Below are 17,463 nucleotides of genomic sequence, written 5' to 3' on the forward strand. Positions count from 1 at the left end.
GCGTTTTAGCCTAAAGAATTGTAATAGCAATTCGAAATTCTGACATTTTGCAGTAAGAGTTGCTAAGTTTTTGCGAAGGAAATGGGCATCCCCTGTGAGTTGTGGTGGCCTAGCCTCCACATTCCAGAGGGAAGAAATCTGGAGGTCTGGGGAGAATGAGCCGTGTCTGGGACTAGAAACGAGGTGTTTCCAGGAAAATTTCTTGTTCAGGAAATAGGCTGCTTCCCACACAGGTTGGTAGTCTGCATGCATCAGACAGCATTATGCTAGGTATTAGCAGGATTGGAAGTGTTGTGTTGTAATTTTCACCACTTTACAATAAATTTACAATAGAGCACAAAAATGTGGTAAGCAAATCAAGCACAGTGTACAATAGAGACATACTTGGATAGTCAATCCTCCAAAGGTAGACTTCTTTTGAGTCCAAACTGGCACTGAACAGTTGAGTCTAGAAATGAAGGTGGCTTGAACAATTTTTTTATCATTATTATTTATTGTGCTTTAAGTGAAAGTTTACAAATCAAGCCAGTCTCTCATACAAGAACTCATACACACCTTGCTACGTCCTCCTGGCTGCTCTCCCCCTAATGAGACAGCATGTATTCTCCACCCTGTATTGCCCGTGTCCATTTAGTGAGCTCCTGCCCCCTCTGCCTTCTCATGTTACCTCCAGTCAGGAGCTGCCCACATAGTCTCACGTGTCTCCTTGAGCCAAGAAGCTTACTCCTCACTAGTATCATTTACCGTCTTATAGCCCAATCCAATCCCTGTCTGAAGAGTTAGCTTCAGGAATGGTTGAACAAATTTTAAACCACAGACCTTTTGGCTAGTTCCTTTACTGAAGAAGCCTCACTAGACTGAGCCAAAGGGACTTCAGGGCGGCATGTGGAAAAAATGAGGATCAAAAAGAATTGCATTGCTTGTGTATTATCTCATTTAATTGTTATAATCATAGGAGATAGATACTGTCATGGATTGAGTAATGTCCCCCCAAAAAATGTTTGTATCAGCTTGGTTAGGCCATGAGTCCCAGTGTTGTATGATTATCCTCCATTTTGTGATTGTAATTTTATGTTCAGAGGATTAGGGTGGGATTGTAACACCACCCTTACTCAGGTCACCTCCCTGATCCAGTGTAAAGGAAGTTTCCCTGGGGTATGGCCTACCACCTTTTATCTCTTGAGAGATAAAAGGAGAGGGAAGCAAGCAGAGAGTAGGGACCTCACACCACCAAGAAAGAAGCACCTGGAGCAGAATGCCTCCTTTAAACCCGAGGTTCCTGCATAGAGAAGCTCCTAGTCTAGGGGAACATTGACAAGAAAGATGTTCCTCCAGAGCTGACAGAAAGCCTTCCCCTGGAGCTGACGCCCTGAATTTTGACTTTTAGCCTACTTTACTGTGAGAAAATAAACTTCTCTTAGTTAAAGCCATCCACTTGTGGTATTTCTGTCACAGCAGCATTAGATAACTAAGACAAATACTGTGATGACTGTCCTCCCTATTTTACAGATGAGTTAGGCTAACTTATTTGTGTAAGATTTCTCAGCTAGGAAGTTGGTAGAGGTGGAACTCACACCCAAGCAATCTGATTCTTAAACCTATTATTCCAAGTCATTATGTTTTACCACCACAGTAAAATTGGCTTCTTAGATACTTGTTAGAAGGAGACTAATCCATGGAAAATGATGCAGCAAAGCCATAAACTGAATAGGAGGTTGAATGTTGTATGTATTCGATAACATATTGAGATCATTGTATAATGGGCACTGTGTTGAGGGATGTAGGGATGGAGTCACATTCTCTGTCTTTGAGGAGCATCTGTTTAATAGGAGGGAAAGATTTGAACAAATGTTGATAATACCACGTATACCATAAGAGAGTGCTTTCATGGAGAGAGAATTCATGTAAAGTTTGTACAGACTAGAGTTTGAATTCCTGTTCTGTTTTGTGACCATGGACATGATACCAAATCTCAGCTTCGGTTTCCTTGTCTGTTAGGTGGAGAAAATAATACTGCAAAAAGTTGTATTGAACATGAAATAATAGGTAAAGTACTGGCATATGTAAGCCTTCAATACAGAAGAAAGAAAGAATAATTTTGCTTAAGAGAGACAGTGAAAAAGGGGTTGGGAGGTTCGAGGAGCGATGCTATTGGAGCTTTAAAGGATAAGTAGTAGTTTCCCAAGATGGGGGATAGGGACATTCTACGAGGATGTAGCATAACAGGAGACAGGGTCTCAGAAAGGAATATGGATTGTTGAGGGAATGGCAAGTAATTGTAGAAAGTAGTTGTGAAGGCCAATTATAAACGGTAATTGTATATAAATATGTCTGGCCCAAGTGAGTGCTACCTAATTTTAGTGGTTGGAAATGGCATACTTAGAAAATAAAATTATAGGAAAATCTCAACAGTTTGTACATTGTGACATTGTTATTTAATATTTACCTTCTAACACATATTCCCGTTGTGCCAATTAAAACTCTCTTTTCCAACATGTAGGGCTAGGCAACTATTTATTATTTCATTCAGATGGATATTGTAAGTTGTAAATGAAGACTAACACTGCTAGAGGTATTTGCACCTAATTTGTGGACTACTGGGGGAATTATTTAAAAAAGAAGAACCTTAATGTGACTGTTGCTTATTTGGCCTCCCCTTAACCCCTTTACCTACCCTGTGTTCTCATAGAGTCAGTTTTGCAAGCTACCCTTTACGTATGTTGACTGTCTTTTCTGAAACTAAACTTTAGATTTGACGATGGGACAGAATGTTTTAAATCGGTGCTGTCCTTAAAAATCTGAAACAAAGTCCCATGTTTATACCTTCCTCTCAGGTTAGTAAGAAACATAAATACATTGAATTTGTAAATGTGGAACATCACTTGATGACCAGAATCATATGACTAAGTTGAAGAGGTTAAATGACATGTAGGAAAGCTACATTTTTAGCCCAGCTTATCAGCCTCATATAAATTGCTAAAATGACACAAGATACAGAGGTGAGTTTTCAGAGGAAAAGATGATTACTTCCTAGAGTAGGTACAGCACTAAGAAAGAAAATATACTGGACTTCATTCTGAGCAGTGAACAGGAACTGGGACAGGAAATGGCTGTGGCTGAACTACTACCTGATAATCATAACATGATTAAATTTCACATTTAATGAGGGGAAGTAAGGGAAAAAATGTGCACATTATGCATCTTTGCAATTTCAGAAACAGTAGGCAAAAGGAGCTGCTAGTAGTATATCTACAGGAATTTCGAGGGTATGTAGTAGGCATTCATGTAATTGTTGAATGAAGCACCTTCATAAAATTTTTGATAAAAAATAATACAGATAGCAAAACACTTGTGAAATTTATGTGGCATAAGTTTTGGTACTCCGTAGACCTTGTTTCAAACCCCAATTTCTGCCATCCACCAGTTGTGTGATTTGGGGCTTATTATGTAACCTTTTTGAGGTTTACTTTTGCTTATTCATAAAATGGTGATAATACCTACTTTACAAGGTTTTAAGAATTAAAGGAGATAATGTATGTAAAGTACCTAACAGATTACCTGGCTTATAATACTTAAAAAATGGTTGGTGACCTTTTTGAATAAGTTATATGTATATGTGTGTGTATGTATTTTTTTTAAGTGACAGTTCCTAGGTAATGTAGGTAGAAACAGAAAATGACAAACAAAACCTTAAAAGGAGACAACAGGATGTTAAATAGGTAACAGGAAGAGTTGAGTGAAGAATCATTGGTGCCACATACAGAAGAAGGGAAAAGACCCCGAGAGAGCTTTACATTTGCAAGTTTTTTTTTTAGGAAGTTAGATTCAGACTCATTAAACCAGGTTGTTGTTGTTGTTGTTGTTAGGTGCTGTCTAGCCGGTTCCGACCCAATAGTGACCCTATTGGACAAAGTAGAACTGTCCTGTAGGGTTTCCGAGGAGCAGCTAGTGGATTTGAACTGCTGACCTTAACCAGGTAGAGTAAATAACCAAAAAGCAAACTCATCGCCATTTGACTCATGGCAACCCCGTGAGTTTTCTAGAACTGCTCCATAGGGTTTTCTTGTCTGTAATCCTTACAGATGCTGATCACCAGGCCTTTCTTCCACAGTGCTGGGGGTGGGTTCGAACCCCCAACCTTTAGGTTAGTAGTGGAGTGTAAACCATTTGTCTCACCCAGGGATCCAGAGTAAATAGAATTTTGCTATTTTAGATGAAGTCATAAGTGCATCACTGAAATAGGGTCTCAGTGCTGTGAATTAAGTGTACACATAGGGACCTCTAGAAAAACCAAAACCCACTGCTGTCGAGTCGGACCTCTAGTTTTCTCAAATCTCCTAACCACCTTCTTATTTATTCCTAATGTTCTTTTAACAGAGAAAAGCCATTAATTATACAATTCTAGAAAAGGCTTTAATTGCAAGTAATCTGGGAGATAGAGCAGATTAATTTTGTAACATAGATTTCCTCAGGGTTGATTCCATATATTCCATTTCCTGCGGTATATCTTTTGGGTTCTAAATGTGTGAATGTACCATATGTCCAAAAATAAACACATCTTCTTTTTCTCAAAATTGTTTTTTGTCGTGTATTCCCTTTCCAAAAGAATGGTTCCTCTAGTGTTCAAGCCAGGCATCATGGAGCATCCTTAATTTATTTTCCTTTCCACATCTTCTGTGTCCAGTCAGTCATTACATCTGGTCGTTCAATCTTTCAATCATTCCCTGTCCCAATACCCACCCAAGCACCCCCAATTTTTAAAAAATCTCCATTGCTACTTAGATCTTTATCATTTCTCTTCTAGATTGTAATCTAGTCTCATATTAATCAATTATCTGCATAGCTACGTTCTAGAATAATTTTGCCAAAATGCTAACGTTGGAAAAAGAAACAAAAACTGCCGATGAGTCAATTCTGACTCATAGTGACCCTATAGGACAGATTAGAACTACCCTGTAGGGTTTCCAGGGAGCAGCTGATGGGTTCAAACTGCGGACCTTTTGGTTAGCAGCCAAGCTCTTAACCACTGCGCACCAGGGCTCCACTAACATAATCATATCAAAATTATATCCTTAGTCATAACCATAATCATATCCTTATAAAAATTATATCCTTAGTACTTGCACATGATAGTTAATAAATATTTAATACTTCCATGATACCTTAAGCTTCAGACAATTCTATGTACTTGTATATCCAGGCCTGGACTTTTCTTTGAATAAAGAATTTTAACTACAAATTTAATTTCTTTAATAAACAGGAGAATATTCTGTTGACCTATTTCTTCTTGAATGAGCATTGGTAGTTTGTGTCTTTTAAGGGATTTGTCTGTTTGAGTTGTTAAATTCATTGGTGTAAAGTTGTTTATAATATTCCCTTATTTTTAATGTCTGTAAGATCAGTAGTGGTGTTTTCTTGTTCTCGATACTGGTAATTTGTGTTTTTTCTCTTTTTTCCTGATTAGTCTGGGTACAGGTTTATGTGTTTTATTGATCTCAAAGAACCAGTTTGTGGTTTTCTGTCTTAATTTTCTGTTCTCAATTTCACTGCTATTCTTTATTGTTTCCTTTCTACTGCTAACTTTGAGTCTTACTTGCTCTTGATTTGCTGGAATCTTAAGGTGGAGGCTTAGCTCATTAATTTGAAGACTTTTTTCTCTTCTAATACTAGGTGTTTCATACTATAAAATTCCCCTGTAAATAATGCTTTAGCTGCATCCCCCAAATTTTGGTATATTGTGTTTTTATTTTCATTTAGTTCAAGATTCTTGCTAATTTTGTGTGTGTTGTTTGATTTCTTCCTTGACACCATAGGTTATTTAGAAGTATGTAGTCTAGTTTTCAAATATTTGGGGGGGGGGGGGTCGGCGTTCTAGTTATTTTTCAGTTATTTCTAATTTAATATCACTGTAGTGAAAGAACAAACAGTTGTATGACTTGAATCATTTTAAATTTATTGGAGACTTGTTTTATGGCCTTAATTATAGTCAGCGTTTGTAAAATGTTACATGTTTGCTTGAAAAAAGGTTGGGTGGAGTATTCTATAAATGTCAATCAGGCTAAGTTGATTGGTAGAATTATTCAGATCTTCTATATATATCCTTAATGGTTTTCTGTCTACTTATTCTATCAGTTTTTGAGAGATGGGTGTTGAAACGTCTGACTAGAGTTGTGGATTTGTATATTTTTTCTTTCAGAAACTAATATTGTTCTATTGGTTTTTGTTACATGTATTTTGAAGTTGTGTTATTAGGTGCATACATATTAAGGATTGTTATGATCTCTTGATGAATTGGATCCCTTTATCATTATGAAATGTCCCTCTTTGTATCTGTTAATAATATGCTTTGCTCTGAAATCTACTTTGGCTATATAGCTTTTCTGGCTTTCTTTTGATTAGTATTAGTATTAGTATTAGTATTAGTATTAGTATGGTATATATTTTTCTGTTCTTTTTACCTGTTTGTGTCTTTATATTTAAAATGAGCTTCTATAAAAAAAAAAAAATTTTTTTTTTCTATATAGACAGCGTATAGTTTTTTTTTTATAGTTAGGTCTTGCTTTTTTATCCAGTCTCCTAATAATCTACTGTTTTATTTGAAGATATTTAATTGAGGGTATAATCACATTTGCATTTAATATGATTATTGCTGTGGTTGAGTTTAAAGCTACTATCTTGCTATTTGTTTTATATTTGTTCCACCTCTTTGTGTTCTTTGCCTTCTTTTGGATTATTTGGAGTATTTTTCTGTGATTCTATTTTGTATTCTCTCTTGGCTTATTATCTAATAGTTTTTTTTTTTTTTCTGGTTGTTTTTTAATGGTAAGTATACATCTTTAACTTATCACTGTGTGTTTTCTTATAGCACTTCATATATAGTATAAGAACCTTATAATAGTATACTTTGCATCAGAATTGGAATACGTGTATGGCCGAATTGTATCCTTTCACCTTACTTATTCAATCTATAGCTGAACATACATTCAGAGAAGCTGGACCGTATAAAGAAGAGAGCGGCATCCGGATTGGAGAAGGACTCTAACAACCTGCGATATGCAGACGACACAACCTTCCTTGCTGAAAATGAAGACAACTTGAAGCACTTAGTGATGATGGTCAAAGACTACAGCCTTCATTATGGATTACACCTCAACATAAAAAAAAATCCTCAGAATTGGACCAATAAACAACATCATGATAAATACAGGAAAATATCCAAGTAGTCAATGATTTCATACTACTTAGGTCAACAATCAACAACCATGGAAACAGCAGTCAGAAAATCAGATGACATATTGCATCGGGCAAATCTGCTGCAAAAGACCTCTTCAAAGGATTAAAAAGCAAAGATGTCACATTGATGACTAAGGTGTGCCTGACCCAAGCCATGGTCTTATCAGTCGCCTCATATGCCTGCAAAAGTTGGGTAGTGAAAAAGGAAGGCAGAAGAACAATTGATACATTCGAACTCTGGTGTTGGCAAAGAATATTGAATATACTTGTGTGCCATCGAGTTGATTCCAACTCACAGTGACTATAAAGGATAGAGTAAACTGCCCCGTAGCGTTTCCTAGGCTGTAATCTTTACAGGAGCAGATTGTTAGGTCTTTTTTCCTGCCGAGCTGCTGGTAGGATTGAACTGCTGACCTTTTGTTAACAGCAGAGTGCTTTAACCATTGTGCCATCAGGGCTCGTTATTGAATGTACCATGGACCGCCAAAAGAATGAACAAATCAGTCTTAGAAGAAATACAACCAGAGTATTCCTTACACATGAGGATGGTGGGACTTCAGCTTGCTTACTTTGGATATGTTATGAGTAAAGACCAGTGCCTGGAAAAGGACATCATGTTGGTAAAGTAGAAGGCCAACAAAAATGAGGGAAATCCTCAGTGTGATGGATTGGCACAATAACTGTAACGATGGACTTTGGTGTATGAAGATGGTGCAGTACCAGGCAACACTTCATTCTGCCATACATAAGATACATAAGGTCGCCATCACTCAGAGCTGATTCAATGGCAGCTAACAACAGCGTACTTCCATTTCCCCTCTCTTGCCTTTGTGCTATTGTTATATATTTTACTTCTACGTATGTTATAAATCCCACAATATATTGGTTTTTGTTTGTTTTGAACAGTTTTAAAGAGATTTGAAAATAAGGGGGAAAACACTCATATATTTACCCACATGCTTACTATTTCTAGTGCCCCTTCATTCCTTTGGGTGGATCCAGATTTCCATTTGGTATCATTTTCCTTCTGCCTGAAGGGCTTTCTTTAACATATATGGTACTACTGGACTGCCGTTGATGCATTCTTTCAGCTTTTGTATATCTGGAAAAAAAATGTTTCTATATATATATACTACTTCATTTTTGAAATATATTTTTGCTGAGTATAGAATTCTAGTTTGACAGGTTTTTGTTTGTTTTTCTGGTACTTTAAAGATGTTGTTCCATTAGCTTCACATTTGCATTCTTTCTGACAAGAAATCTGTGATTTTTAACTTTGCCCCTATATACATGAAAAACCCATTGCCATTGAGTTTGTTCTGACTCATAGTGACCGTATAGGACAGAGTAGAACTGCCCCATAGGGCTTCCAAGGCTATAATCTTTACAGACTGCCACATCTTTTTCCCGTGGAACTGCTGGTGGGTTGGAACCACTGACCTTGCAGTTAGCAGCTGAGCACTTTAATCACTGTGCCACCAGGGCTCCTCTGTATAAATAAAATGTCTTCTTTCATTTAACTATTTTTAAGATTACCTCTTATGAATGGTTTTAAGCACTTATATTATGATGTGCCTTGGTGGAGTTTTCCTCATGTTTCTTGTGCTTGGAGTTTGTTGAGTTTCTTGGATCTGTGAATTTATTATTTTCATCAGATTTAGAAAAATCTTGCCCATTATTCAAACATTTTTGTCCTGCCTCCTCTCTGTAACCTCTCTTTATGGTACTCCAGTTACACGTATATTAGGCTACTTGATATTGTCTGTCACACAGCTAACTGATGGTCTGTTGGCCTTTTTTTTCCGCTAGTCTTTTTTTCTCGTGTTAAATTTTGATTAATTTCTATTAATATGTCTTCAAGTTCACTAACCTTTTTGGTATTTCTCACCTGTTATTAATCTTATCCAGTATATTTTTATTGTGAGATATTATATTTTTTATCTCTGTAAGTTTGATTGGAATTATGTTTAGATCTTCCATGTCTTTCCTTAACATGCTGTCTTAGTTATCTAGTGCTGCTATAGCAGAAATATCTCAAGGGGATAGCTTTAACAAAGAGAAATTTATTCTCTCACAGTCTGGTAGGCTACAAGGCCAAATTCAGGGCATCAGCTCCAGGCTTTCTCTCTCTGTTGGCTCTGGAGGAAGGTCTTTGTCATCAGTCTTCCCTTGGTCAAGGAGCTTCTCATCACAGTAACCCTGGGTCCAAAGGACACGCTATTCTCCTGACTTCTGTTTCTTGGTGCTATGAGGCCCCCCTCTTTCTCTGCTTGCTTCTCTCTTCTGTATCTCAAAAGAGATTGACTTTTGACAAAATCTAATCTTGTAGATTGAGTCCTACCTCATTAACATAACTGCCGCTAATCCTACCTCATTAATATCATAGAGGCAGGATTTATAACACATAGGAAAATCACATCAGATGACAAAATGGTGGATGATCACACAATACTTGGAATCATGGCCTAGCCAAGTTGGCACACATTTTTGGGGGACACAATTCAATCCGTAACACATGCTCATGCTTTCTTCTACCTTCTTAAATATATGGACACTGTTTTGAGCGTTTCTTTATCTTGATTTATTTTTGCGATTTCCCTGTCTGGGTTGACCTATGATTGCTCTGTCCAGCATTCTAGTCTTGGGTTGATACCTGATATTATTGTTTTTCTAAGCAAAGAACTCCCTTTAGTATTTCTTGGAGTTTCGGTTTGGTTCTTGCGAATTCTCTAACCTTCTGTTTATTTGGAAATGTCCTAATTTCACCTTCATATTTTGAGAGAGAGTTTTGCTGGATATATGATTTTTGGCTGGCAGTTTTTGTCCTTCAGTGCTTTATATAAGTCATCCCATTGCCTTCTTGTCTGCGTGGTTTCTGCTGAGTAGTCCGAGCTTATTCTTATTGACTCTCCTTTGTAGGTGACTTTTCGTTTATCCCTAGCTGCTCTTAAAATTCTCTTTATCTTTGGTTTTGGCAAGTTCGATTATAATATGTTTTGGTGACTTTCTTTTAAAATCTACTTTATGTGGAGTTTGATGAGCATCTTCGATACCTTCTCATCTTTTACTATATGGGGCAAGTTTTCTACCAACAAATCTTCAACGTTCTCGCTGTATTTTCTGTTATCCCTCTCTGTTCTGGTACTCCAATCACTTGTAGGTTATTTCTCTTGATAGAGTCCCACGTGACTCTTAAGTGTTCTTCATTTTTTTAAATTCTTTTATCTGATTTTTCTTTGAATACATTGGTGCCAGGTGCTTTATCTTCAGGCTCACCAATTCTGCCTTCCACTTGCTCGATTCTGCTCCTTTGACTTTCTATTGACTTGTCTAATTCTGTAATTTTATTGTTAATCTTCTGAATTCCTGACTGCTGTCTCTCTATAGATGCTTGCAGCTTATTAAATTTTTCATTATGTTCTTGAGTAACCTTTTTAATTTCTTCAACTGTTTTATCTGTGTATTCTTTGGCTTGTTCTGCATATTGCCTGACCTCCTTCCTGATGTCTTGAAGGGTTCTGTATATTAATCTTTTGTATTCTGCATCTGGTGATTCCTGTAGGGCTCTTGCATCTAGAAGATCCCTTGATTCATTGTTCTGAGAGCTTGTTATAGTGATCATGGTCTGTTTCTTTATGTGATTTGATTTTGACCGTTGTCTCTGTGCCATCTATAAGTTACTGTATTAGTTTTGTTTTGTTTACTCATCCTAGCTTCTTGCTTTGTTTTGTTTTGATATGCCCAAATGGGTTGCTTGAGTGAGCTAGCTTGATTATTTTCTCCTTTGAAGCTCTAACGTCCTGTCACTAGATGGTTAGAGCTGTTATTGGGTATATCAGTCTAGGAGTGCATTTACTTTTCTTGTATGGATTCAGCTCAGGTGTCCAGGTAGCTGGTTATCACGTGTGTGGTACAGGCTGTGTCCCACAGTCTTAGAGGGGCAGGGCTTATTTGTGTAGGTACCGGTATCTGATTGCAACAGGGAGTCACGCTTTGAACAAGGCAAGGGGCTGAGAATCATCCCCCAGGTGACTCTGAGGAATGCCTGTCCCTCTTCCCTACAGCGTACAAGTGGGTGGGTTCTGGAGACGAACCATGAGTACCCAATGCTTTTGATTATAAGGACTGGGAGGTACTAGTTATCCTTGGACCCCTGTTGTGGGTGGTTGGGTGACCTGAGTGGAACCACCAGTCCTTAGGCCCCTGATGTGGGTAGGTGAGGACCCTGTTTAATAGGCAGTGTGATGTCAGTCGTCAAACACCCACCTCTCCACCACACAGCTGAAACAGTTGCAGTCTGCCAACAAGGCCTATTCTCATGAAATAGGCCCACACAGGTCCATGCAGGGCGGAAAGGTATTCAAAGTCCACAGACCGTTTATTCCTGGACAGGAGCCGCTTCTGTCCAGAGCTCCCCAGGCTAGTGGAGCTGGCAAATTATCTTTTCCCTCAACTGCAAATTTATTACTTCTCTATGGCTGAGAGAATGGCTCCAGGTGCTCAATAGGGCCTATCTCAGGCCCGGGAAAACCAACACCCTCTGAAGCTGGCTTGGTGGTGTGGGGCGTGGTAAAATATACACAAAAACTTAGCTTTTGTTGAGAGTGCCTTTCTTCTCTGGTTCCGAAGGTTGAGTAGGCTGTGTGGCTGGCTGCTTCTGCCTGAGGAAACTGCGGCCGAACACTACCACCAGCCCGCCGCAGCCACTCTCAGGAACGGTGCCTGAGGAATCCCAGCGATTCAGGTCCAGCTTTTCTCTCCGTTTCTGAATTGTCTGTCCCTCCCCCTGCTGCTCAGTCCATTTTCTAACTTAGCCTTTGATGTTTGGGGCTCCTAGCTTGTTATAAATATAATGGTTTCACTTGTTTTTTTAGGTCTTTGTTGTAAGAGGGATCGTCAGAAGCATCTGGGTATTCTGCCATCTTGGCCCATCCTCTTCTGCTTTGATTTCTTGACTGCTGCTGCCATGGGCATTGATCGTGGATCCAAGTAAAATGAAATCCTTGACAACTTCATTATTTTCTCCATTTATCATGGTGTTGCTTTTTGTTAAGATTTTTGTTTTCTTTATGTTGAGGTGTAATCCACAGTGAAGGATGTAGTTTTTGATCTTCATCAGTAAGTGCTTCAAGTCCTCTTCACTTTCACCAAGCAAGGTTGTGCCATCTGCATATCACAGGTTGTTAATGTGTCTTCCTTCAATCCTGACGTCATGTTGTCTTAGGCTGGGTTCCTGAGAGAAGCAAAACTAGTGGGGTAGGGGTGTGTGTGTGTGTGTGTGTGTATGTGTATGTGTGTGTGTGTGTGTAGACAGAGAGATTTATATCAAGGAAATGGCTGTCACACTTGTAGAGGCTGCAAAGTCCCAAGTCCATGGGTCAGGCATGAGGCCGGAGGCTTCTCCTGATTCAGTTAGCTATGGGGGCTGGTGAACCCAAAATTGGCAGGTCAAGTGGCAGGCTCCTGGCTCATGTCCCAAGAACTGGAAGTCAAATGATGACGAACCGGATGCAGGATCCAGGGTGAGCCAAAGCTAGTGAGCTTTGCCAGAAATTTCATATATATTTGATGTAGGCCACACCCCAGGATACTCCCTTTCATTACTGCCAAACCACTGAGAATCATGGCCCAGCCAAGTTTGACATACAACCTTAACTAGCATGCACACTATTCTTCATACTAGTCCAGCTTCTTGGATTATTTGCTCAGCACTTAGATGGCTAAAGGATACAACCCTGACACACACCTTTTCTGATTTTAAACCACACAGTATCCCCTTGTTCTATTCAAATGATTGTACCTGGATGAGCACAATTAATTGTTCTGGAATTCCCATTCTTTGCAGTGTTACTCCTGATTTGTTAAGACCCACACAGTTGAATGCCTTTGTGTAGTGAGTAAAACAGGTGAACATCTTCCTGGTGTTTTCTGCTTTCAACCAAGATTCATCTGACATAAACAGTGTTATTCCTCATTCTGTAATGCCTTCTGAATCCAGCTGGAATTTCTGACAGTTCCCTGACATTGTACAGCTTCAGCCATATTTGAATTGTTTTCAGCAAAATTTTGCTTTCTTGTGATATTATTGATATTGTTCCATAAATTCCACATTCTGCTGTATCACCTTTCTGTGGAATGGGCATGTATTTGGATTTCTTCCATTTAGTTGGCCAGGTGGCTGTCTTCCAAATTTCTTGGCATAGGTGAGCAAGCGCTTCCAGTGTTGAATCCTTTTATCGAAGCATCTCTATTGGTGGTGTCAATTCCTGGAGCCTTGTATTTCATCTATGCCTTCAGTGTAGCTTGTACTTTTCAGTACCATCAGTTCTTGATCATATGCTACCTCCTGAAATGGTTGAATGTCAGCCAGTTCTTTTTGGTACAGTGACTGTGTGTATTCCTTCTTTTTTTTGGACACTTCCTGTGTCACTGAATTTTTTGCCCATAGAATCCTTCAGTATTGCAACTTGAGTCTTGGATTTTTTCTTCAGTCCTTTCAGGTTGAAAAATGCTGAGTATGTTCTTCCCTTTTGGTTTTCTAACTCCAGGTCTTTGCACATTTCCTTATTGTGATGGTTAAGATTGTGTGTTGCCTTGGCTGGGCCATGATTCTCAGTGTTTTGGCAGTTGTAAAATGTTGTGATTACATCCCTGTTGAGATTCGATGTGTGATCACTTCCATGATGGGATCTGCTATGAGTAACAATCAGTTGAAGGGGAGTTTCCTTGGGCATGTGGCCTGCATCAGGTGTGGGTGGACAGTCAGGCAAGGCTTGGGGGATTTTGCTTGTTCAGAATTCTGCAACTGTTTCCTGTTTGCCTGACCTCCGGTCCTTTGGACTTGAGCTAGCAGCTTACCTGTGGTCTTGCCTGACAGTCTTGGGATTTGTTGATCTTCACAGCCTGTGAACAACAGCCCTGCTCTCTGGCCTGCCAGTGTTGAGTTTGCCAGCCCTTGTGGCTACGTGAATCAGGAGAAATCTCTTTCCTGACCCATGGACTTGGGATGTTACAGCCTCTACAACTACATGAGCCGTTTTCTTGATATAAATCTCTCTCTCTTTATATGTATATGTATATATATTTACATGCTTTGCTGGTTTTGGTTCTCTAGAGAACCCAGCCTAAGACAGTAATATTTTATCTCATTTAGCTGCCCTTTGAAATATTTTTTTTCTTAATTTTTATTGTGCTTTAAGTGGAATTTTACAAATCAAGTCAGTCTCTCACACAAACTTATACACACCTTGCTACATACTCCCAATTGCTCTTCCCCTAATGAGACAGCCTGATCCCTTCCTCCACTCTCTCTTTTTCTGTCCATTTCTCCAGCTTCTTACCCCCTCTACCCTCTCATCTCCCCTCCAGGGAGGAGATGCGAACATAGTCTCAAGTGTCCACCTGATCCAAGAAGCTCACTCCTCACCAGCATCTCTCTCCAACCCATGGTCCAGCCCAATCCCTGTCTGAAGAAATGGCTTTGGGAATGGTTCCAGTCCTGGGCCAATAGAAGATTTGGGGGCCATGACCACTCCGGGGTCCTTCCAGTGCCCTTTGAAATCTTATGTTCAATTCTTTTACTTCATCATTTCTTCCATTTGCTTTAGGTACTGTTCATTCAAGAGCAAGTTTCAGAGTCTCTTCTGACATCCGTTTAGGTCTTTTCTTTCTTTCCAGTCTTTTTAATGACCTTTTATTTTCTTCATGTATGATGTCCTGGATGTCATTCTACAACTCTTCTTGTATTCTATCATTAGTGTTCGGTGCATCAAATCTATTCTCGAGATGACCTCTGTGTTCAGGTGAGATATACCCTAGATCATACTTTGGCTGTCATGGACTTGTTTTAATTTTCTTCATTTTCAACCTGAGCTTGCACATGAGCAGTTGGTGGTCTGTGCCACAGTTGGGCCCAGGCCTTGTCTTGACTGATGATGTTGAGATTCTCTGTTCTCTCTTTCCACAGATGAAGTCCATTTGATTCCTGTCTATGCTGCCCGGTGAGGTCCACATACATAGTCGTCATTTATGTTATTGAAAAAAGGCATTTCCAGTGAATAAGTTGTTGGTTTTGCAGAATTCTGTCATGTGATTCTCTGCATTCTTTCTGTCACTATGAGCATATTTTCCAATTACTGATGCTTACTTTGTTTCCAACTTTTGCATTCCAGTCACCCCTAATTATCAGTGCATCTTAATTGCATGTTTGATCAATTTCATACTGCAAAAGTTGGTAAAAGTCGTCAGTTTCTTCATTATTGGCCTTAGTGGTTGGTGCGTAAATTTGAGTAATAGTCGTATTAACTGGTCTTCCTTGTAGCATGAACATGTATATTTGGAAACCCAAGTGGCTAGACTGTAGGTTATGTATACAGATGGGAGGTGAAATCGGTTAGATGAGAGGTCCTTCATGAAAAAGAAGGTAGAGATGATGGATGCTAATGGCTGTAAATGTAGCCAGTCTGTGGTCAGGTTGTAAAAGAAGGGGTCTTGTACACTGTGCTGATTAAACTCTTAGGCAGTTAGAAATCATTAGAGATTTGTAAGCAGACAAGGAAAGTGATGACATTGGTATTTTAGAAAGCTAAATGGTGAAAGCGAAGAAACAATAACAGACTATTAGAGTAGTCTTAGTAATGGATCATGTGGGCTTGCACCAGGATTGTGGTAGTTGAACCATAGAGGGGTTGTATGGGACATGTTTCGTAGGTATCACCAATATAGTATATTAATATATTCCTTCATATTTATTGAATGGCTCCTAATTAAAAAAAAAAAAAAAAAGCGTAGCGCTGTTACAGAAATACCTCACAGGGAGAGGGAGCAGTTGGCAAGCATAGAAGACACGTTATTTGAGTAAAAATATGTTAATGTTTTTCTAATTTTACTCAATAGCATCTTTGATGATGAGATATAGTTAGCAATTCTGTCTTTAAATTAAATCATTTTGAAAATCTACTAACTCTAAGCCGTTTGGGTATCATTTAGTTCCTTACTAAGGAGCCCTGGTGGTGCAGTGGTTAAGTACTTGGCTACTAACCAAAAAGCCAGCGGTCCAAACTCACCAGCCACTCTGCAGGAAAAAGATGTGGTAGTCTGTTTCCGTGAAGATTTACAGCCTTGGAAATCCTGTGGGCCAGTTCTTCTGTGTTCTATAAGATCGCTATGAGTTGAAATTGACTCAAACGCAATGGGTTTGGGTTTTTTGTTTGTTTGTTTGTTTGTTTGTGTAGTACATCACTATTTTGACAAAGAGTAGCTGGAGCATTGATTTGGTTAATATTTCTACTGGAGGCCAGTAATAAAAAAACCAGTTGCCATAGAGTCAACTCTGACTCTTGGTGATCCCAGGTATGTCAAAATAAAACTGTGACTCATAGGGTTTTCAATGGCTGATGTTTTTGATAAGCAGATTGCCAGACATTTCTTCAGAGGTGCCTCTGGGTGGACTGAAACCTCCAACCTTTTAGTTAGTAGGCAAACATATTAACTGTTTGCACCACCCAAGGACTCTGAGGCCAGTAATAGCATATCCTTATTTGAGTAGAGCCTGATTGGTTGATGGTAAAACTATATTGTGAACAAGTGAGGAAGTAAAACTTTTCAAGTGAATCATTATTTATTTTTCCAGGTGGCACAACAATAAAATAAAACAAGAAACACTAACCCAGTACACTATCAATTAGATTTTTAAAGGACCTTTTAAACATTAGAAAGAATGCTCAAGGGATAGTAAAGGTTTTGTGAACACATGCTAAAGTTAAAGAACCCTGAAATTTAAAAAGTTGCTTTAAAGGATTCTCTTATATTTGACAGTAGTGCAAATCATTTCTAGTAATACAGGTTTGGAGAGAACTTACTAACCTAAATTTTTTCTTAGACTGTGTATATCCTCTTGCCTGAAATATACTAAGCAATGGTTCCAATTAAGAAAACAGAAATTACAGATATCCTTATTATGAATTGGTATAATGGAAAATGTATAGCTCTATTTATTAGACCTCATTTTGCTTTTCGTTTTTCTATCCTAACATTGAAAACAACTTGGAACATACAGTGTATGGTGTTTACACCTCACAATTCCAAAAAATATTATCCTCATTTCAGCTGAAGAATTTAAACCTTTCCAAGAGATTGTGACAGTTTATAGGTCACAGGATTTGAAAGTAGCAACCCTGAAAGTAGAAGGCCTCCTGCCTGTGCCGTGTTCTTTCTACCAGAGTTTCACTT

General features: G+C 38.7%; 2 protein-coding genes across 4 annotated transcripts in view; both read left to right on the top strand.

Annotated features, from left to right (window-relative positions):
- The window catches only part of RSBN1L (round spermatid basic protein 1 like), a 133,434-nt gene that overhangs the window by 90,272 nt on the left and 25,699 nt on the right, over window positions 1-17,463 (top strand). The gene's annotated exons all lie outside the window — the stretch shown is intronic.
- PHTF2 (putative homeodomain transcription factor 2) overlaps window positions 1-17,463 on the top strand; it is a 125,068-nt gene that overhangs the window by 1,515 nt on the left and 106,090 nt on the right. The gene's annotated exons all lie outside the window — the stretch shown is intronic.

The sequence above is a fragment of the Loxodonta africana genome, chromosome 8, assembly GCF_030014295.1.
Source record: "Loxodonta africana isolate mLoxAfr1 chromosome 8, mLoxAfr1.hap2, whole genome shotgun sequence".
NCBI classification, from domain to species: domain Eukaryota; kingdom Metazoa; phylum Chordata; class Mammalia; order Proboscidea; family Elephantidae; genus Loxodonta; species Loxodonta africana.